Source organism: Pygocentrus nattereri, chromosome 11 (assembly GCF_015220715.1).
Source record: "Pygocentrus nattereri isolate fPygNat1 chromosome 11, fPygNat1.pri, whole genome shotgun sequence".
Lineage (NCBI taxonomy): Eukaryota > Metazoa > Chordata > Actinopteri > Characiformes > Serrasalmidae > Pygocentrus > Pygocentrus nattereri.
Window position 1 is genome coordinate 5,488,943 of NC_051221.1, and position 24,076 is coordinate 5,513,018.

The 24,076-nt window shown below is 41.0% G+C and overlaps 1 long non-coding RNA gene across 1 annotated transcript; it reads left to right on the forward strand.

Annotated features, from left to right (window-relative positions):
- Positions 1-22,011: 22,011 nt before the first annotated feature.
- LOC108413741 lies at positions 22,012-23,800 on the forward strand. Its single transcript, XR_001856798.1, has 2 exons — positions 22,012-22,115; positions 23,206-23,800. It is a non-coding gene; the product is annotated as an uncharacterized LOC108413741 (long non-coding RNA).
- The last annotated feature ends 276 nt before the right edge of the window (positions 23,801-24,076 follow it).

The window sequence follows — 24,076 nt, forward strand, 5'->3', positions numbered from 1 at the left end:
GTTCACTGCTGTTAAAAGAGACACAAGCCGTAGTGCTTTATAATCCAGCTGTTGTTGGCCACAGCTACGCCGTACATAAGGACGGCTTCCTCTAACAGTTCGCTCGACCCAGCTCGTGTGTAGCGTAACTAGACTGGACACGTGCAGTTAAAGTGGACTTCACTGGGGTCCAACCAGGCTGAACTGGAAAGCTGCCCCATGCCTGCCGTATCATTCACCGCACCCAACAAAGTTTTATCCAGGGTCTTTACCTTCGTGGTTACCAAACAACAATACACTCCAACTCCCCACCCAGCAAATAACCAATAAACACACATATTAGCAGAAACATGTTTTTCAGGTTTTGTCTGCAAATGCCTGTCGCTCTTTACATTGTGTGTAAATTTCCTGATGAAGGGACCAGAAGAAATGGCCCACAATTACTTGAAAAAGAGTCTGGTTTCATGTAAAAACAGTTTGAATATGTTTTCCTTTACATTGTGTGTCAGTTTCATGATGAATGGACGACCTGAAATCAAACCTTTGATTCTATTGACTAACATTAAAAGTAAAGTAGTTTTTTCTCTCTCTCCTGTAAAGTTACCATTTTGGAGATACGAGGTTTTGTTCGGACAGAAGTCAACAGCAGTTAATTTACCTTTTCACTTTCAATACAAGAAAAAACTACAGACTCTAGATTAATAACAAAAACTGAACAATATATAAAGTCTTTTGTCTCATATGTGTGTCCTGTCAACTTGCCCCTCCTCAACCGTCAGACACTACTGGACTGTGAAGAATATTATAGTCATTCACACCCAGTAGCCACTCGCCCACACCTTGTTCCATGCACAAGACCCGGAGACCACGGTGTCGTCTGATGCAGCTGAGCGAGGCAGGTGACTCCTTTTAGGCAGTACAAGAGGAAACAGAAGTGCTCTCGTGTCCATATTGGGCTATGGCTAACTCCAAAAACCAGCCGCTCCTTTCTGTGATAAAACTATTCGTTTACGTGAGACTAGACAGCAGGAGGTGGTTGAGGGACTGCTGAGTTTTCATTGTTAAAACTCTCTCTGTTCCTGTAGGCATTCCTTAAGGATTTAACAGATCTTCTGCAGCATTTCTTCAAAGACCTCTTTGTTATCTTTGACATTTTAAAGAACGCCGTCTACAGTGGGATTTCTGCTCTGTGTGTCTGCAGGTTACGCTGTTAAACACAATCAGGAGCATGTCTACGACTCCATTGATGACACCATGCCAACCGCACAGCCTGGTGAGTTTAACATTAACTTATGTTTTCATATAATTACTTGTGGTTTACTTTGAAGAAGAAGTAAGAATAAACAAAATATACGTTATACTTTGTTAACCTAATTTCTGTTAACCTGTTTTTTGTCAGAATTGAGAACACTTGTTTTATTACAATGTTATAAAGGTTATCACAGCATCTATAATAAAAGTATTTATTTAAACAGTGATGAAGTCGTTGGTCAGTGTGAGTGACCAAAGTATCTAAAGGAGCCTGCCGGCTGCTCTGATTCTTCAGTGGAGCTTTTGGCTGTTGTTGATAGTAAATTATCAGTAAATGTTGGAAATAAGTCATGTGACCTTGTCCGTGTTTATCTCAGTGATAACACTCAACAAATGATCGTCAGTCATGCTGTATTTCTCTATTAGTAAGTGACCAACAAAGGACAGAGGAGCCCATCTACTACTTGGCAACTGATCCAGGAGCCCAGACCACAGGTAAACCCACTGCAGTCCAACCACCAGTTCATGCTCAGATTTGCATACATTATTTTTCTGCCCTAAAACAAATCATGCAACTTTCTAACTACAACTAACGTCGTAATTACAAATAATATTAGAAACTGGAAGGTCTTTCAGCTTTCTCAAAGGCCTTATTTCTCAAAGGTCTGCAGCTTAGCCTGCCAATGTCAAAAGCGTCAATCATGGCAGGTTAAATGGCAGAAATAGACACATTCTTACATCAGCCTTATAGGGATTTAAGGCACTCGTGTTAAATATTACCAAATACAGACTTCCTCACAAATACAAGCAACCTCACCACATTCAGCTGCACTTTTAAAACATAAAACTGATGTTAGACTGAATTGCTAATTGGAATATTTCCTCTGTCTTCCCATGTCAGAATATTCAAATGCTGACACCTCTAATGTTTACTGAGTACTCCAGTGTGTGATCACGTCCCCAGTGAAAAGACATTTCTGTCCTCAGTGTTACCTTCACTAACTAAAACCCTGGCATGTCATTCACTGGAAAAAAAGCATGTCCATTTATCTAGCACCATCTACTGCTGCACCAGTTAGCTCTAGTGTTAGTGGCCTACATTACCCAACGTGAAAGACTTCTCGTTTAACTAAAATATTTCTATGACAATTCTAATCACTATTTTAGTAATGCAATGTTTTATACAATCAAATACACCCCTGTTTATAAGTATTTTGTTATTTATAATTAATTAACCTTCAAGTACCTGTGTAGCTGTTTACCCTTTGTGTATTATGAGTAAGAACCAGGACACATTCATATCAGCCAAAGCCCTCTATTTCACTATTTCCTGTGTTCATGAACACTTACGGATCCTCAGCTACTGCTGTATTGAGTTCTGTTTGAAAGCTGCTGTATGGAATGTTTATGTCTGAAGGAAAATCAATCAGACTTCCTTCCTTCTTTCTCTGCTTTAATCAGATAACCAGCAGAGTGTGTATGAAGCCATAGATCCCCCAGAAGATCACTCCACACCACAGGTAAACACAGAAAACTCACTGCCACATTTTGATTTATTGTGGATTAGAGCGTTTTACTGTATGCAACAAATTAAAACCACATGATTTTTAAGAAAGTTCAATCAGTTTGGAACAAATATTGTTTTGATAGAAGTTTAAAAAGGTTCTTTGGTATTTTATCCTACACCAGGAACGAGTTGACCAGCTATGCACCCTCATCAAGAAGCCAACAAAGTAAACCCTGAACTCTGCTCTCACCTCATTTCTGCTCTAGACTGACTTCTGGTTTTGCTTTAATAGTCTGTTGACTATCTGGTTGTATCTTTTAGTTTCACTTTCAAAGTTATTTCAGAGGCTACAGAGACGTGTAAAGTGAAAGTATCAATCTGATACACGTCTCTTTTGTATACGTATGCGAAATTCACGGTTTCCTGCATCGTCTGTAAACATCTCAGCATGTTGACTCTTTCACATCTGTTTTAATTCACTGTTATTCAGCATTAGATGTTGTTTGTGTGCATAAACACAAAACCTGACTCACCTCATCAGATATTTATTAATGGAATCGGGAAACTTCAGTCGTACAAGGAACCTGTAGACGTTCATTTTTTAGAACAGTTTTTATATATTGTCTATATGACGGTTTTATTCTGTTAAAGGTTACTGTTCATTTTTTTATTACTTAGAACATTTCAATTTTTTAAATGCTATAAATGTTGTTCACTGTATTTAATTGTTAAGTTCCATAATATAATCAGATCTGAAAAATATTTACGTTTCTGTTTTGCAGTCTGTAAGAAAAATTCTCTGGTTAAAAAACAGCCTGGGATCACTGGTTGTCTTTGAAGTCTTTTATTCTTGCAGCAAGGGAGCAGATACACACAGAACATAGTCCAGATGCAGATGCTCACAAATGAACAAAAGAACAAAGGTCTTATAGCTAAGCAGGTAGCGTCCCCCTTCCTCTAGAATGAACCGCACCAGATCTTGAAAGTTCATTTGAGTCGTGTTTACCAAGAACTGGCGCTTCTCCTTCTGACTTTGTGTGCATGTCTCATAAGCTCATCTCGATGCTTGTACATATGTTTATCCTAATGATCTCATAGGGCATTAATGCTCACACATCTCCTTTTCTTATGTGACCTCGCAGCGCTCAGGTCACAGCCTAGAATATAAGAGTCTTCTGTTACAGCACAGAGTATAAAGTTTAGTTAGAATACAATAGTATGGGGCAGTCGTGGGCTGGAGGTTAGGGATCTGGCCCTGTGACCGGAAGGTTGCTGGTTCATTCCCCAGCGCCGACAGTCCATGACTGAGGTGTCCTTGAGCAAGACACCTAACCCCCAATAGGGCTGCCCACCGCTCCGGGCAAGTGTGCTCACTGCCCCCTAGTGTGTGTGTGGTGCTTCACTTGCATGGATGGGTTAAATGCGGAGATGGAATTTCCCCGGTTGTGGGATCAAAACAGTATCACTTACTTACTTACTTACTTACTTACTTACTTACTTACTTACTTACTTATAAAGTTGAGTTTTTCCAGCACAGTCTCAAGTGTTCCTGATCCAAGATTGTTGATTGTTAAGCTTGCTGTTCGATTTTTATCCTGATAAACTTTGTTTTTCTTTTTTTTCTTATATAATACAGTTTTACTGTATTTTAAATAGCACTTTGTAGACTTTTCCTAAAAAGTGATACAAATAAAATCTATTCTTATTTCAGGCAGGTCTTGTGTGCTCTTATTTCTTGGGTGTACAGTCACAGCTTTAACTGTAGAATCCATACGTTTCAAAACTTTAGCCTATTGCTAGACTGCAGTGACGTTCCTGCATTCAGAATCTCACTAAACAATTCAAAACATGTAAAGGTAAAATTATGTAACGTCTTTAGAAAAACAGGTTTTAATAGTTCTAATAGTTCTAATAAGGAATCTCAAGGCTAATCAACAAGACAAGTCAGGACAGAAAAAGGGCAAACAGACTTCCACATTGGCGAAGGAGCTCAACAAGGCTGCCCACTATCCCCAGACTTGTTCAACCTATGCAGAACACACATGAAAGAATTCATAGGATGTGCAGCCTTCCTGACAACCAAACTGACAAACCATGCTGCCAGTCTCCTGAGGTTTAGCTCATATCTAGCAATGTTCCTATTTCAGCTCTTTAACGACCTCGTAATTCAGAGGATCCAGTGGTGTTCAAGAGAAGAATGTTCACAGGACAAAATTTATCAGGATCTGGGCATTTTTATTTAATACAGGGGGTGATAACGGCGACTTTTCAAAAACTTTATTCATTCCAGCACCAGAGAAATGGAGCTCAGACCTGGAGTTCCTAATATGGGCATAAGTGTATGATGCTCAGTACTACTACAGCAGTCTATTAGTTAAAAACCTGAGAGAAAAATTGAATTTCCCATTATAAAGACCCTTTAACTGGTTGTGAATGTAATGACAATGTAAAGCACAGTGTCTCTACTGGTGAGGGGTCTCTGGTTGGATGTTTATAAGAAGAGAATTGCTTACTGAAAAACAGCACTGTCTCTCTCACTCACTCACTCACTCACTCACTCACTCACTCACTCACTCACTCACTCACTCACTCACTCACAGACACAACAAGGTATAAATTCAAACATGCACAGGCATACAAACACTTCAGTGATCTCATATCTCCCACCTACCTCTTCCGTCCTCTTAGATGACCTCATCCTATAAAACCACACTATAGCTTTAAGACCCCCATAGATCTACACTACTGAACTGAACTGTACATGAAGTCATTCTTTTGCACTCAGCATGTCTGTGTGGTTTAAGAGTTCTGCAATGCATTTCTGTGATACTCTGATGTTACAGCAGCCGCGTCTATCACCCCATTTCATCGCATGCAGTCACTAACGCATGTTAACTTAAGTCTAATCCTGAACGTCATCCTAATTTTAACTAGTTGGGAACTGGAAGGGGAGCTAGCCTTCAGTTCGGGCCAGAAATGTCCACGCTTGGTTAAAAAAAATGGGAAAAATGTACAAATCATGCTAATTTCTGCTAGAGGCACCATGAGCGTCCTAACAACAGTGCTGTGAAATAGTGTTTGCTTCAAGTTCTTGATTGAAGCTCTTCTTCAGGTACACAAAAAGGATAAACTGTTACAGCCCAGACACAATATTAATGATTGGCAAGGCTGATTCTGTTCATTCTCAGAACAGATGGAGATGTACTTTGCTAATAGTGCTTATAATTATGCATGTGAAGTGCTGTTTAATCTCACAGTTTCATTTCATTTACTGAAAGAAAAAAGAGCCGACACAAACTGGCCCTTTTGAAAAACTTACTGCCTCCTCAGGTAATCAATCAAACCAAATTTCACTGAGAGCTGATAGAACCTTCACTGATTCATGGATTGATTACTGCCATCCATGTTGACTCACTTAAACACCACTTTTACAGCACTGTGGAGTAGAATAACAGCTCTCATCAATAGACACACTATGATCAGATATTCCGGAGGAGATGAGAAAGGAAGTTACTGAAGTTTATTGGTCTGGAAAGTGTTTCCACGTCATTTCTGAGGCCCTGTGACTCCAGCCAACCACAACCATTATCTATGAATACTTTTTCACATGGGTGATATAGGTATCATAAAACCTTCTCTAAGATACGAGTCCGAGTCGAGTCTCTGAAATGTGAGTCCGGGTTGAATCTTTGAGGTATGAGTGCAAGTCTAGTCTTGATTCTCTGAAGTGTAAGTCGAGTCTCAAGTCACTGGGGTGTGAGTGAAAATCGAGTCTCAAGTCTCTGAGGAGTTACTGCAATTCAAGTCTCTGAGGTGAGTCTGCGTCAAGTCTCTGAAGAGTTAGGTCTCGAGCCTCTAAGGTGAGTGTCTGAGTTCAGTCTCCTAAATGTGAATGTGAGCTGCCTTGAGTCTTTGAGCAAGTCTTGAGGCTCCACGATGAGTGTGAGTTGAGTCTGGATTGTCTAAAGTGTGAATGCGAGTTGAGTGTGAGTTAAATCATGAGTCTGTGAGGTACAAGTGTAAATCAAGTCTCTAAGATATGAGCGCAAGTGGAGTCTCAAGGCTCCAAGACAAGAGTCGATTCTTGAGTCTCTACGTTGCGAGTGCGATTTAAGTCTTGTGTCTCTGAGGCACAAGTGGAGGCTTGAGTCTTGGTACATGTGCAAAATAAGTCTCGAGTCTCTGAGGAGCAAGTGTGAGTTGAGTCACTGAGAATCCAAGTCTGTGGAGTGAGTCTGAGTCAAGACATGAGTCTCTGAGATGTGAAATCAAGTCTTACGTCTTTGAAAAGCATGTTTACCTTGAGTCTCTGATGTTCTTGAGCTGATCTGAAGGCCACATGAAGTTTGGAGGTCTGTAGCGATTGACTCTGCAGAAAGTTGATAGTAGTGAGGAAATTTCACATCTGGACTTGTTGCACAGACAGCGTCTGATTATGGTGCCATGCTGGAATTCACTGAGCTCCTGAGAGTGACCCATTCTTATATACAGTGGTATGCAAAAGTTTTCATGATTTGCCTTTTTAAATCATTGGTTGTTTGGATCAGCAATTTCAGTTAAATGTATCATATAGCAGACGAACACAGTGATATTTGAGAAGTGAAATGAAGTTTATAGGATTTACAGAAAGTGTGCAATAATTATTTAAACAAAATTAGGCAGGTGCAGAAGTTTGGGCACCCATGTCGTTTTATTCATTTTAATACCTTTAGCACTAATTATTGGAACACAAAATTTGTTTTGTAAGCTCAGTGTCCCTTCACCTACATACACAGGTGAATCCAATTATGAGGAAGGGTTAAGGTGGCCAATTGCAAGTATTTCTCCTCTTTGCATCTTCTCTGAAGAGTGGCAACATGTGAGCCTCAAAACAGCTCTCAAATGACCCAAAAACAAAGAATGATCAACATCAACATGGTTCAGGGGAAGGATACAAAAAGCTATCTCAGAGATTTCAGCTGTCAGCTTCCACTGTGAGGAACATAGTGAGGAAATGGAAGACCACAGGCACAGTTCTAGTTAAGGCCTGAAGTGGCAGGCCAAGAAAAATCTGAGATTGGCAGAGGGTAAGGATGGTGAGAACAGCCATAGTCAACCCTCAGACCAGCTCCAAAGACCTGCAACATCATCTTGCTGCAGATGGTGTCCCTGTGCATCGTTCAGTGCACTTTGCACAAGGAGAGGCTGTATGGGAGAGTAATGCAGAAGAAGCCTTTTCTGCTCACACGCCACAAACAGAGTCGCTTGAGGTATGCTAAAGCACATTTGGACAAGTCAGCTTCATTTTGGTATAAGGTGCTGTGGACTGATGAAGCTAAAATTGAGTTATTTGGACATAAGGGGTGGTATGCATGGTGGGAAAAGAACACAGCATTCCAAGACAAGCACTTGCTACCCCCAGTAAAATTTGGTGGCGGTTCCATCATGCTGTGGGGCAGAGTGGCCAGTGCAGGCTTTCAGCCTTCCTTACCTTGGCCACGTCTCTGAGCACTGAACATCTTGATACTCCAGGTAGGTTGCAGTTCTGGAATATGACAGAACTGGGAGATAATGGGTTCCTGGTAGCTTCATGCTTGATTCTTCTCAAATCCTTGGCAGTTAATTTGAGTCTTTTTTTCTCAACACGTTTCTTGCGACCCTGTTGACTATTTACAACAAAACATTTGATGGTTCTGTGATCACGCACCAATAACTTAGCAAGTTCAAGAGTGCTGCATCCCTCTCAGAGACTTTTGGTCATTCTTGACTTTTCAGAGTCAGTTAAATCTCTTTTTTGGCCCATTTTGCCCAAAGAAAAAAGCTGCCTCATGCACACCTTGATATAGGGTGTTGACCTCTTTAGGCCACACCCTCCCTCATTTCACAGATACACAGCACCTACTATGCTTAAATCCATTAAGCATTTAAGTTTATCCAGCTTGGAGTTAGAAAATATTCCTAAAAATGATTGTAACGGGGAGCGAGCAGACGGATGCATATGCAGAGATAAGCAACGTTTATTATGGGCAAATCCTGGGTCACGGTCGAAACGGTCCAGGTTCATAGAGCCAACACGGATTAATCAAGGGTCAGACATGACAAACTATAATCAAACATACAACCAGGACAACAATGAAAACTGTTCAGACAACAATTCAAACACCAACTAATACCAGCAAACACAAGGGGCAGGGGCTGAAATACACAGGGTAAATGAGGGACAGGTGGGAAACAGGTGGAGACAGTCAGGGGTGGAGAGGGCTAAACCAACACACGAACACACGGACAGGACTGGGAGGGGCCAATCATGGCAATGATAATATGGTCAAAACACTCACTTGCCTAATAATTGTGCACACAGTGCATGTATATATATATATAGATGTCATGTTCAACCTTTTATATTTCAAACATTTTTATCTGAAGAATTGTGAAAGTGGAGCAATTGCATCTTCACTTTTTCTCGGATGACTGAACTTCTCACCCTATCTCTAAGGGAGAGTCCAGACACCCTGTGGAGTAAACTCATTTCGGCCGCTTGTATTCACGATCTTATTCTTTCGGTCATTACCCAAAGCTCATGACCATAGGTGAGGGAGGGAACGTAGATCGACCGGTAAATCGAGAGCCTTGCCTTATGGCTCAGCTCTTTCTTTACCACAACAGACCGGTAAAGAGCCCGCATCACTGCTGACCCAGCACCAATCCGCCTGTCAATCTCCCGCTCCCTTGTACCATCACTCGTGAACAAGACCCCGAGATACTTAAACTCCTCCACTTGAGGCAAGAGCTTATCCCCGACCCAGAGAGGGCTCTCCACCCTTTTCCACCTGAGAACAATGGCCTCGGATATGGAGGTACTGATCCTTATCCCGGCCGCTTCACACTCGGCTGCAAACCGGTCCTGTGAAAGCTGAAGTTCACAGCCTGATGTCCCCAGTAGGACCACATCATCTGCAACCAGATGTGACTTTGAGGTCACTAAAGTGTGTTTGGTTTGGATTTTGATCCTGCAGCAGAACCGGACGTGGAACCGTCTACACAGCAAGGCCAGGCAACCTTCCCTGAGCAAACAATAGAACCCACAAGAACCACCTCAGTTCCCAAAGGTATTTTCTAGATAAATAAACATGTTGGTAAACTTTTTTAATCTGAACCTAAAAACAAAATGAAAGTAAATCTCAATACACGGAACCAGTTACTGACACAATCTGATTTTCTGTAGTTATCAGATTATTAAGTGTAAACACTCTGAACCAGTTACTGACACAATCTGATTTTCTGTAGTTATCAGATTATTAAGTGTAAACACTCTGAACCAGTTACTGACACAATCTGATTTTCTGTAGTTATCAGATTATTAAGTGTAAACACTCTGAACCAGTTACTGACACAATCTGATTTTCTGTAGTTCTCAGATTATTAAGTGTAAACACTCTGAACCAGTTACTGACACAATCTGATTTTCTGTAGTTCTCAGATTATTAAGTGTAAACACTCTGAACCAGTTACTGACACAATCTGATTTTCTGTGGTTATCAGATTAAGTGCATGTAAACCCACCAGAGCCACCCCTGCTTTTAGCTCATTCTTCACGAGGCAGTGTGTTTGTTTTGAAAGTTTACTTTATTTCCAAACTAATAATAAGATCTCTTCATCCCCTTCCAGTTAACCTGCTGTAGGCTGAACATGTGGAGACATGAATGTAGTACTTTTCATGACCAGCAATGGATCCCAATCAACCTGGTTTCTGGCTTATTTTCCATGTTTGGACTGTTTGGACTGCTGGAGCTCTGAAACTGCAGTGATGTTTATATACGACATTAAACTGATTTATTTTTCAGAAGTGAGGGAAAAGCTTTTCTCTGATGTGGCTCTTAAATAAATGACCGCTCTAATAAACCCTGAATTCTCTCAGCAGGTCATTCAGTAAAATATCTGAGAAATGGATTACAGTAAAAACAAAGAGGAAAGAGGCTGAAAGATATTTTTCAATTTTATTAATTTTTTTTTTTTTTTTTGATGCTCGTGCATTTGTGTGTGGGAGTGTGTGTGTGAGTGAGTGTGTGTGTGAGTGTGTGTCTGCGTTTCTGTGGTGTGTCTGCGTTTCTGTGGCGTGTCTGTGTTTCTGTGGCGTGTCTGCGTTTCTGTGGCGTGTCTGCGTTTCTGTGGTGTGTCTGCGTTTCTGTGGCGTGTCTGCGTTTCTGGGGTGTGTCTGCGTTTCTGTGGCGTGTCTGCGTTTCTGGGGTGTGTCTGCGTTTCTGGGGTGTGTCTGCGTTTCTGGGGTGTGTCTGCGTTTCTGTGATGTGTCTGCGTTTCTGTGGTGTTTCTGCGTTTCTGTGGTGTGTCTGCGCTTCTGTGGTGTGTCTGCGTTTCTGTGGCGTGTCTGCGTTTCTGTGGCGTGTCTGCGTTTCTGGGGTGTGTCTGCGTTTCTGTGATGTGTCTGTGTTTCTGTGATGTGTCTGTGTTTCTGTGGTGTGTCTGCGTTTCTGTAGTGTGTCTGCGTTTCTGTGGTGTTTCTGCGTTTCTGTGGTGTGTCTGCGTTTCTGTGGTGTGTCTGCGTTTCTGTGGTGTGTCTGCGTTTCTGTGGCGTGTCTGCGTTTGTGTGGCGTGTCTGTGTTTCTGTGATGTGTCTGCGTTTCTGTGGTGTGTCTGTGTTTCTGTGATGTGTCTGTGTTTCTGTGGTGTGTCTGTCTCTCAGGGTCTGTCTCTCTCAGGGTCTGTCTGTCTCTCTCAGGACTCCACTCGAGGATCTTCTCTGGATCTTCTCTCTGTCTCTCCTGTCCTCAATGCTGTGGAGGAGTCGGTCACTGCAGTAGATCTTTTATCCGTCTGTTCCTGATCTTGACTGGGACGGAACACCTGCCTGCGTTCCTCATTCTTGTTTCTTCTGTTGTCCTTTTGAGAACTTCTTGGAATGAATGTGCGTTGGGTTCTCTACATAAAACAGGTTTAATTGTTTATGGACCATGACCAGGACTAAAACATCCACTCATTAGAGACCCTGACTAGGACTAAAAGCTCCACTCATTAGAGACCCTGACTAGGACTAAAAGCTCCACTCATTAGAGACCCTGACTAGGACTAAAACATCCACTCATTAGAGACCCTGACTAGGACTAAAAGATCCACTTATTAGAGAACCTGACTAGGACTAAAAGATCCAATCATTAGTGACGCAGACTAGGACTAAGATCCACTCATTAGAGACCCTGACTAAGACTAAAAGCTCCACTCATTAGAGACCCTGACTAGGACTAAATGATCCTCTCATGAGAGACCATGACTAGTACTTAAAGATCCACTCATTAGGGACCCTGACTAGGACTAAAAGATCCACTCATTAGGGACCCTGACTAGGAATAAAAGATCTGCAGTTTAGGGACCATCACTGAGGCTAAAAATCCATAAATTACACACCATGACTCGGAGTAACAGATGTACTCTGTACCTGTCCTCTTTTCCACTGAGGATGTTCTCTTGGCTCTCCATGTTCCTCAGTCTTCCTCTGCTGATGAGGATGTGTTTTAGGTCTTGGATTCTCTACAGGGGTCTTTCTCTCTTCCTGTACATTTCTGCATTGATCCCTGATCTCCTCTGCTCCTCCTTTGGGTGCAGATACTCCGCTGTCATTTTGGTCAGGTCTTCTCTCTTCCTGCACACGTCTTGGGTGGAACACCTGCCTGCGTTCATCACCCCAGTTCTTTTTGCCGTCCCTCTGTCCAGAAGAACGTCTCTCAGATAAGCCTTGTTGGGTTCTCTGTATAAAAACACATTTATAGTTTAGAGACCAGGATTAGGATAAAAAAAATTAATCGGTTTGGGACCATGACTAGGACTAAAGAGCTGTACCTGTCCCTGTTCTTTTTTCCACTGAGGACGTTCTCTCTTCTCCTCGTGTCTCTCCATCATCCTCTGCTGTTGATAAGGATGAGCTTTTCTGCTGTCATTTCTGTCAGGTCTTCTCTCCCTCTCTTCCTGTGTTCGTCTGGGGTGGAACACCTGCCTGCATTCATCACCCCAGTTCTTTCTGACGTCCCTCTGTCCAGAAGAACGTCTCTCAGATAAGCCTTGTTGGGTTCTCTGTATAAAAACGCATTTTTAGTTTAGAGACCAGGATTAGGACTAAAAGATACATCGGTTTGGGACCATGACTAAGACTAAAAGCTGTACCTGTCCCTGTTCTCTTTTCCACTGAGGATGTTCTTTCTTCTCCTTGTGTCTCTCCATCATCCTCTGCTGTTGATGAGCTTTGGGTCTCAGGGTCTCTGGTGGGTTCTTTCTCTCTTCTTCAACCTCTCTGCATTTACCCCTGAGCCCCTCTGCTCCTGTTCTGTGAGCAGATACTCTGATCTCATCCTTGGCACCGTCTTGTGGATTGTTGTCTCTTTGGTAGATGATCCTGCGTCCTTTTCCTCTCGTTCCTCTCCTGGTGTATCTCTTTGTGCTCTTAGCATCTTCCTCAGGAGGGTCGTCCTTCTTTATATCCATTTTGTCTAGAGAACCCAATTAGACTAATTAGTAATCAAGCTTTTCTCCAATAGTCTGTCCTGGAGCTCAGAAATAGTAGCTGGATAGAAGCTTCCTCCAGCTGGATCTCCAGGAGCTCACTGACTTCAGCTTCGTCCTCAGTTATTCTCACTAGATTGTCTTAAATTAATTCAGATGGATTATAGTTTTTAGTGCTATTATCTTCAAGCCCTCTGTTCATTTCTTTACTTACCCAGATGTTTCTCCAGAGGTTTCTTCTCATTCTTGTTTATGTCCATGGTTTCCATGGTGGCTTCTGCCTCCACTGCATCAATCACCATCGTCATCGTCATCTCATTTGCTGCTTTCAAGAAAATACAGTCAGTTTTCCAGCTTATTCAGTTTTCATCATTATTATTTATTTTCATTATTATTTAGTATCCATCATGAATTATTCAGTACCTGCTATAAATGATTCAGTTTCCGCTATGATTTATTCAGCATGCACTATGGATTCATAGTCAGTAATTTGAATTATTGTCTTTCTCCAATGACTTATTCATGATCCACTATGAATTATTCACTGTTTTTCATGAATTATGTATGATTCATTTAAATTATTCAGTATCTGCTATCAATTATTTTATATCTACTATAATATTCAGTGATTATTTTGAATTATTCAGTATCTACTATGATATTTTAGTAACTAGTTTGATTTATTCAAAATCTACTATTAATTATTCATGATCTATTATTAAATATTCAGTATCTACTATTATATTTTAGTGACCTGTTTGAATTATTCATTCAAATTCTTTACTCACCCAGATGTTTCTCCAGAGGTGTTTCCTTAATGTCATCCAGGTTTATGTCCATGTGTTTATCGGTGGCTTCTGAGTCCTCAGTGTGTTCCAGATGCGTGCTCATGAGCTCCTTAGAGGCTTCTGTCTCGGCTTCATCAGGCACCTTCATCGTCATCGTCGTCTCATTTTCTGCTTTTATGAAAATACAGTCAGTTTTACAGCTTATTCAGTTTTCATTATTATTATTTATTTCCTTTACTCACCCAGAGGCTGGACACTTGCTGAAACCTCGTCCTCCAGCTGGACCTCGAGGAGCTCACTGATGGCTTTATCTTCATCATTACTGGAGCTCACTAGATGATCTTGAATGAAGTCAGACAGATTAGAGCTCATATTAATCTTTATACACTCTCAGAAATCAAGGCATGAAACTGTGACTGGGTCAGTGCCCCTCTTGTGTCTGGGGTGGGACCCTCCAAGGTCCATCTCAGTCCCTTTAGTCAGGGAACATAACTGAACCATAATCCACTGAAATGATCTGTTCTAAGCTGTACTGACTCCATACCCCCTGCCTCGCCTCCAGGCTTTTACTCTACTGCTCTGTTTTAAAGCATTAGGTTATGAAATGGTGTGTAAATGCACTTTTCCACTGGGAGAAACTTACATAAGGTTCACAAGTGGACCTTAAAGCCACTGCTGTACCTTTTAGGGCACATTTACACTGTTTGTACCTTGATTAACGAAAAATGTCCCTGCAAAGTACCTTTAATTCCAACATTGTACTACATATGAACTCCTGCTTTATATTCACTAAATGTTTATTATCTTCATGCTGTCTGGTCATTTTCTTTACTCACCCACAGGCTGGACGCTGTCTGAAACCTCCTCGTCCGCCTGGACCTCCAGGAGCTCGCTGATGGCTTCATGGTCACCATCACTGGAGCTCACTAGATGATCTTGAATCAGATAAGAGCTCATATTAATCTGAATTCCTGCTTTATATTCACTAAATGTTTATTATCTTCATGCTGTCTGGTCATTTTCTTTACTCACCCACAGGCTGGACGCTATCTGAAACCTCCTCGTCCGCCTGGACCTCCAGGAGCTCGCTGATGGCTTCATGGTCATCATCACTGGAGCTCACTAGATGATCTTGAATCAGATTAGAGCTCATATTAATCTGAATTCCTGCTTTATATTCACTAAATGTTCATTATCTTCATGCTGTCTGGTCATTTTCTTTACTCACCTAGAGGCTGGACACTTCCTGAATCCTCTTCCTCCACCTGGACCTCCAGGAGCTCTCTGATGTCTTTATCTTCATCATTATTGGAGCTCACTAGATGATCTTGAATGAAGTCAGACAGATTAGAGCTCATATTAATGTGAATTTCTGTTTTTTATGTTGACTAAATATGTTATTATCATCATGCTGTATGTTCATGAATTACTAGTGACTAATTTGAATTATTCAGTGTCCACTATGAATTATCCAGTACCTGCTATAAAGTATTCAGTATCCACTATGATTTCTTCAGTATCTATCAGAAATTATTCAGTACCTGATATGAATTATTCGGTATCTGCTATGATTTCTTCAGTATCCATCATGAATTATTCAGTACCTGAGATTAATTATTCAGTATCCACTATGATTTCTTCACTATCTCTCATGAATTATTCAGTACCTGAGATTAATTATTCAGGACGTGCTATAAAGTATTCAGTATCCACTATGATTCATTCAGTATTGATCATTAATTATTAAGTACCTGATGTAAATTATTCAGTATCCGCTATGATTTATTCAGTATCCATCATGAATTATTAGGTACCTGATATAAATTATTCGGTATCCGCTATGATTTATTCAGTATCCATCATGAATTATTAGGTACCTGATATAAATTATTCGGTATCCGCTATGATTTATTCAGTATCCATCATGAATTATTAGGTACCTGATATAAATTATTCGGTATCCGCTATGATTTATCCAGTGTCCATCATGAATTATTCAGTACCTGATATAAATTATTCAGGACGTGCTATAAAGTATTCATTATCCACTATGATTCATTCAGTATTCATCATTAATTATTCAGTACCTGATATAAATGATTCAGTATCCGCTATGATTTATTCAGTATCCTTCATGAATTATTCAGTATGCACTCTGGATTCATAGTCACTAATTTGAATTATTGCGTATTATTTTTATTTATTTCCTTTACTCACCCAGAGGCTGGACACTTGCTGAAACCTCGTCCTCCAGCTGGACCTCGAGGAGCTCACTGATGGCTTTATCTTCATCATTATTGGAGCTCACTAGATGATCTTGAATGAAGTCAGACAGATTAGAGCTCATATTAATCTTTATACACTCTCAGAAATAAAGGCATGAAACTGTGACTGGGTCAGTGCCCCTCTTGTGTCTGGGGTGGGACCCTCCAAGGTCCATCTCAGTCCCTTTAGTCAGGGAACATAACAGAACTATAATCCACTGAAATGATCTGTTCTAAGCTGTACTGACTCCACACCCCCTGCCTCGCCTCCAGGCTTTTACTCTACTGCTCTGTTTTAAAGCATTAGGTTATGAAATGGTGTGTAAATGCACTTTTCCACTGGGAGAAACTTACATAAGGTTCACAAGTGGACCTTAAAGCCACTGCTGTACCTTTTAGGGCACATTTACACTGTTTGTACCTTGATTAACGAAAAATGTCCCTGCAAAGTACCTTTAATTCTAACATTGTACTACATATGAACTCCTGCTTTATATTCACTAAATGTTTATTATCTTCATGCTGTCTGGTCATTTTCTTTACTCACCCACAGGCTGGACGCTATCTGAAACCTCCTCGTCCGCCTGGACCTCCAGGAGCTCTCTGATGGCTTCATGGTCATCATCACTGGAGCTCACTAGATGATCTTGAATCAGATTAGAGCTCATATTAATCTGAACTCCTGCTTTATATTCACTAAATGTTTATTATCTTCATGCTGTCTGGTCATTTTCTTTACTCACCTAGAGGCTGGACACTTCCTGAATCCTCTTCCTCCACCTGGACCTCCAGGAGCTCGCTGATGGCTTCATGGTCATCATCACTGGAGCTCACTAGATGATCTTGAATCAGATTAGAGCTCATATTAATCTGAATTCCTGCTTTATATTCACTAAATGTTTTCTGAATTCTGATTCCTATGGATTATTCAGTACCTTCAGTTAATTATTCAGCAGCTCCTGTGAATTATTCAGTGATGACAAAATATTCAATATGTACAATAAATTATTCTGTATTCTTTGTGATTTTTTCAGCATCTACTATAAATTTATCAGCATCTATTGTAAAATCCACTGTGAATTATTCTATGTCTTCTACAAATCTTTAGTGATGAATTTGAGTTTTTCAGTATCCGCTATGAATTTTTGAACTGGTTTTAATTAAATCAGTACGTACTATGAAAATGTTTACTGTATCCACTATGAATTCTTAGTTATTAATGTGAATTATTTAGTATCTGCAATGAATTATTCAATATCTTCTATCATTTTTAGGAACTAATTTGAATTATTCAGCAACCACTATGAAAATGTATTGACTGATTAGAATTATTCCGTATCCACTGTGAATTATTTAATATAATAAATGAATTTTTAGTGACTGATTTGAATTATTCAGGATCCACGCTGAATTATTCCATATCCACTATGAATTCCTCAATATTTACTATGAATATTTAGTCACCACTATGAATTATTCTGTATCTACTATGAGTATTTGGTGCTTTCTGCTTTAATTCAGTGACTGTTATGAATATTATCTCATTAACTCACTCAGACGCTGCTCCACGTTTGTCTCGACCTCATTCTGCAGCGTTTTCATCAGATGTTCTATGGTTTCCTCCATCTCTGCAGCGTGGTTCCACTGCAGTGGAGGTACCGGGTTCTCCAGCGTCTCAGCTGAAACACTGGCAAGGCTGCCGGACACAAGGCCTACAGGCAGGTCCAGCACATCGGCCTCACCCTCCACCTTTGCCGGCTGCTGGTTTGTTTGGCTTTCTTCCATTTCTTCTTTGTTCGAGTTGTTCTTTCTCTCTTTCTTCCACCGAATCTTCCATTTTCCACTCCTCCCCTTCTTTCCTCTCTTTCTCTTCTCACTCTGCTCCTCCTTTCTCTCGCGCTGTGTGTCTGCGTCGTCCTCACGGACTCGGCAGCACCAGAACCTGAAGCAGCTCATTACAGCAGCTGTCCTCTTCACGGCGTCACGGAATGCTGTGAAACGTCAGTGTGACGGAATCTTCTGTACCCTCACCTTTATGACCTCACACCCTGCAGCCTTTACTCCTTCATGACATCAGAGAGCAACTTCCAACAACATTCTACAGTCTGTTCCGCTCCCTGACCAATGAGGGACAGACTGCAGTCCAGTGGACAGAATGTAGTGAATTACAGTGAAGACGCTCTTTATTTACTCAGTTCCCCCAAATATGTATCATATAATATGAGTTTCTGCTCACTGACGGCTTTAAGACCACTTTCATCCCCCTAACAAGTTTCATCCAGTAAAATGAGTCCTTTGTAGAAACTGAATTTACTCTGAGTGGAAGTGGGAAAAGTTTTATCTAATGTTTACATAAACTTTCAGCCTAAAATCAGAACATATGCAGGTATTTAAGTGGATCTTAGTCAGTGTTTATGACCAATGTGTCTCAAACCACACCCACTACTGATAAAACATCATTATTATTAGTATTAGTAGCAGTATTAATAGTTTAGTCTGATAAATACGTTTAATAAATAGGATTTATTATTTCATTGTTTAAACTAATTACCTTACATTCAAAAGTAGAATTAGATGGGACTCGTATTGTGACAGCACTGCTGTTCCTACTGAATACGAGTGAAGTTACTGTGAGTGAGATGTTTCAGCAGTAGAGCTCGAGAGGGAGTGTGTTATCCTGAAATAACATCCCGGCTGTGATCTGGTGGCCGTAGATCATCACAGCCGTGATGTTATTGGTGATAACTCCCTCCTCGAGTGTCTCTACTGCTTTAATACAGCAGTTAAATAAATACAGTAAGAAATGAATAAACTGGCCGTGAACGCGGCTTAAATATGTTTTAATGTTCAGGTCCTTCCTCCTAATTAAAGCTCCTTAACGAGCAGCTTGTTGCTACGTCAGAGTAACGAGCTCCGCCCACTCGCTGCTCAGCCGGCAGTTCGTTCTCCAGCTCCAGACAGACCGACTGACCATTTGGGAATTTAGTGTAGCCTCATCTTCAGAGTCTGCCTGATAAACAGAATTATTAATAAATTAATGAAATAGTGAGACTCTTACTCGCCGCCTCATGCCTTGAGCTGCTGCCTCTCTGATCAGCCTCGACCCAAAGAAGCAGTTTAATAGAGCTGAAAATACTGTGTTAAAATGTAGAATAAGAGTCCTGATGACTCCAGAGACCACAATCTCTGAGACGAATGAACTTTTAAAATGAAGCTCATCTTTTTCAGATGTGCTGTAAGATTAATCATATATAAAGAGTAAATATGACTCTGTTTATAAGAAGTTAAAGCGCTTAAAAATCCAGTTTGAACGTTGGTTTAGTGACGAGCTGTTTTACAGACGCAGAGCGACGATGAAACAGGATAAAAGGAGAAAAATCAGAGAGTCAGGAGGAAAAGTGGGCAGCACTTTCTGAGGAAGTGATTTGCAAAGCCCTCTGACTTTTTAGACTGATAATGAACCGAATCTGAACGACTGATTCATGGAGTTGGTGGAGTTTAACTTCAGATCATTGAACGTTTTTGAAAACCTATAAAATCAGAACCTGTTTCTTATAAAAGAACCAACACTGATTCAGATCATGATGACCAGCTGGTCTGAGGTCAGTGAGATTCTCCTGGATGAAGACATTCACAGGATTTAATGAGGTTTGAACTGTTTTTATGACACTTCATCTGATGGTAGTTAGATTATGAGTTCTAGTTGTTCCACTGTGTAAAGAGGAACCAGTAAATGTTCTCCAGTGTTAGAACGCATTAGTGCTGCTGCATAGTGTCCAGTTCTTTTAGTTCAGTCTGAGTTCTTTACTGTGATGAATGGTGATGCTCAGTGTTGTTATAGAGGGAGTTCAGCTGGAGATTCAGTGCAGTGCTGTGTGTTGATCTTGGGGGAGTTTGGCTGGAGATTCAGTGCAGTGCTGTGTGTTGATCTTGAGGGAGTTCAGCTGGAGATTCAGTGCAGTGCTGAGTGTTGATCTTGAGGGAGTTCAGCTGGAGATTCAGTGCAGTGCTGTGTGTTGATCTTGAGGGAGTTCGGCTGGAGATTCAGTGCAGTGCTGTGTGTTGATCTTGAGGGAGTTCAGCTGGAGATTCAGTGCAGTGCTGTGTGTTGATCTTGAGGGAGTTCAGCTGGAGATTCAATGCAGTGCTGTGTGTTGATCTTGAGGGAGTTCAGCTGGAGATTCAGTGCTGTGCTGTGTGTTGATCTTGAGGGAGTTCAGCTGGAGATTCAGTGCAGTGCTGTGTGTTGATCTTGAGGGAGTTCAGCTGGAGATTCAGTGCAGTGCTGTGTGTTGATCTTGAGGGAGTTCAGCTGGAGATTCAATGCAGTGCTGTGTGTTGATCTTGAGGGAGTTCAGCTGGAGATTCAGTGCTGTGCTGTGTGTTGATCTTGAGGGAGTTCAGCTGGAGATTCAGTGCAGTGCTGTGTGTTGATCTTGGGGGAGTTTGGCTGGAGATTCAGTGCAGTGCTGTGTGTTGATCTTGGGGGAGTTTGGCTGGAGATTCAGTGCAGTGCTGTGTGTTGATCTTGAGGGAGTTCAGCTGGAGATTCAGTGCAGTGCTGAGTGTTGATCTTGAGGGAGTTCAGCTGGAGATTCAGTGCAGTGCTGTGTGTTGATCTTGAGGGAGTTCAGCTGGAGATTCAGTGCTGTGTGTTGATCTTGAGGGAGTTCAGCTGGAGATTCAGTGCAGTGCTGTGTGTTGATCTTGAGGGAGTTCAGCTGGAGATTCAGTGCAGTGCTGTGTGTTGATCTTGAGGGAGTTCAGCTGGAGATTCAGTGCAGTGCTGTGTGTTGTACACCTACTAAACACTGTGGGAACACCCAGCTACCACTGATCTTATGTAAACTCTGACAGTAATAATCTCCTGCGTCTTCAGTCTGGACATTACTGATGGTCAGAGTGAAGTCAGATCCAGATCCACTGCCACTGAAACGAGCTGGAATACCTGACACTAACGTTTTAGCATATTTAATCAGGAGTTCAGGAGCTTCTCCAGCTTTCTGCTGATACCAGAAGAATCCAAGATCCCCATCACTATAGATATACACTGCACTGCTGGTTCTACAGCTGATGGTAACTGAGTCTCCTGGAGAAACAGTTTTCACTGAAGGCGTCTGAGTCACAGTTATCTGACCACTGGATCCTGAGAAAAAAAAGGAACTGTAAATAAACTGAAAAGAAAATAATTAAATTGCACATACAAAACAAAATCACAAAAGGTAATTTACACAAACTTAATGAAGTGAATTACCTTGAGTCCAGAGAGTGAGTGTCCAGATGAAGATGGAGACCAAAGTCATGGTTGCTGTGGGTGAAGTTTGTGGGGCAGCAGCTCTCCGTCATGAAGTGTTAAACTCACAGGACTATAAACACTAGCAGAGCACTGAAGCATGGGCTGATCATGCAAAGTGGAGCCTCTATGGAAATCATCTTTCTAACAACACAGAGTAAAGATGATCATATTTATCTGATTTGGTTTGATCAGATGTTTCTGCTCAGGGTGGAATCTGAAGTTTAAAAAGTGTAGCTTTTAATAGAGACGTGGGAAAATTAAATCTCTTCTGATTCCCACCAGAGTTTTCTGAAAGAAGACAATGATTTGAGCGTTATATGACATTTCACTCCCGCAGATGATCCTTAAGGCAGCCAGGCTTGTCTAATTCTAGAGAGATTAGAAGTGAAATATTCCCTTTAATGTCCATCAGAGGGCGCTCTCTTATTGTGCAGTTGTAACTGTCTCTGCCTTTCATTTGAGGTTTTCTGCAGCTACGACTGCCACCCAGTCTGTCTGGATCAGGGCTGGAGGGCTTTTTTGTGGAGGAAACAATGAAAACAGTAAGAACCTTTTCGTCTAATACTTTTAGAAGAACTTTTATTTTTCAGTTTTTATAAATTTAAAATGATATATTTAGTCTTTAGGAAGTTCAGTTTGTCTGTTCTGTAAATTCTAAAGGACCAAGCGAGTCCTCAGTTTAGATTTTTTACTGCTTATAAAATAATCCTTGCTGGGAATAAAAGGCAGAATGTGCAGATCTACAGTGTGTAGTTTATTCCATTATTAGATGATTGTAGAACCCATTAATATTTTATTATACGTCAGAAATAGTGCATGTAGAGGCTGAAGAGAGTGGTGTGTTTAGAGCAGGAGGTTTTTATACAGCCAGTAAATGAGTTTATATCACTGTGGTACACCTTTGGTGGAGGAACCAAACTGCTAGTTGGAAGTAAGTCCACTTTTCCTCCTTATTTAAAAGGAATCTTTTATTAAAATGATTATGGATCAACAGTACAGATGTACTTGATGATCTTCTAAATCAGTTCTGATCCAAATTTGAATGTATTTCATTAGAACTTGGCTGAAGTGTGGGGAGCCTGGAGCTTTAGGCTTTACCACGAGCTCCTGTTTCTGAACTGGATTTCTTTTCTTTAAACTACTAATATTTCCTAAAGGTTTCCTGTGAAGTGTTCAGTAATGACATTTCTTTAAAAAGATCAGATGAAGAGCTGGATTGTAGCGTCAGTGTTGGGCTCCATTACAGCAATTCTGTCTCCATCTGGAAGCCACAACGTGGAGGTTATTATGAGCAGTGTTTTCTGCTGAAATTCTTTGAAGCCATAGTACATGTAGACTGCAGCTCCATTTATTTAGTGATTATTTATTGTTTTGGAGGAAATAAAATCATGTTCCATTTCAAATTTCCCATCACAGGATGTGCAGAATGTCAGAGTTTTACTGAGTGAAATTCCGTAATATTTTCTAATAAAAATGGAAATGAAGTGCAGCTTTGAATGTGATTGGACATACGAGTTTGTGTGTGAAACGGTTGAGTTTAAGGTTGTAATTAGAGTTTGGTTTTTAATGCATCACTGAACTCAGTTGTGCTCTGTTAGAAATAAGGGAAATGAAACTGTGTGTGTGTCCTAGGTTTGTCCGCACCCACCCTCACGGTCCTGCCCCCCTCCAGCGTGGAGCTGCAGCAGGGGAAGGCCACACTTGTGTGTTTGGCCAACAAGGGCTTCCCCTCAGACTGGAGGCTGAGCTGGAAGCTGGACGGGCGCAGCTGGAGCTGGGGGGTTAGCCAGAGCCCCGGGCTTCTGCAGAAGGACGACGGCCTCTACAGCTGGAGCAGCACCCTGACCCTCCAGGGGGACCAGTGGCTAAAGAAGACAGTGACCTGTGAGGCCACCAAGGACTCCCAGCCTTCTGTCAGCCAAACCCTGAGGAGAGAGCAATGCACTGGGCAGTGAGTGTCCACGCATGTATTGGAGCTGCTAGAGCTCCTCTTGATCTTCAGTGAGCTCAAACATGGCTCTGCTTAATGCTGTGATCTTCATCTCATCATTACATCATCACAATAAAGAGTTTCAGTATTAATGTCTACAGCATTTCACTGCTTGTGTTATTTTCCTGTTTTCTGAAACAGCAACAATAAACATCTAAACAGTTCTTTATTCTGTAATTTACTGGAATCAAGTTTGTTTATTTCTCTTCTAAAAATAAAGCTTGTAGATTTGATTAACTGTCGTGTTTTCTTTTTTGTGTCATGATTTTTTGAGGCTTTATTGTAAAAAGATTAATGAAGACACAATTATTTATTTTTCACAGTCATAAGAAACACGATTATAGTCCAGAGGAGTTTTCTTTATTAGAAAATCAATGAATCAACCAATACAAACTCACAAAAATAACAAATATACAAATAAAACCATAAACAGGTAGTTACATGGATAACATTTCAACTCTGTCCCAATAAATTCAAATCATTATTGAGTTTTGTATAAATGTAATGTTTCTG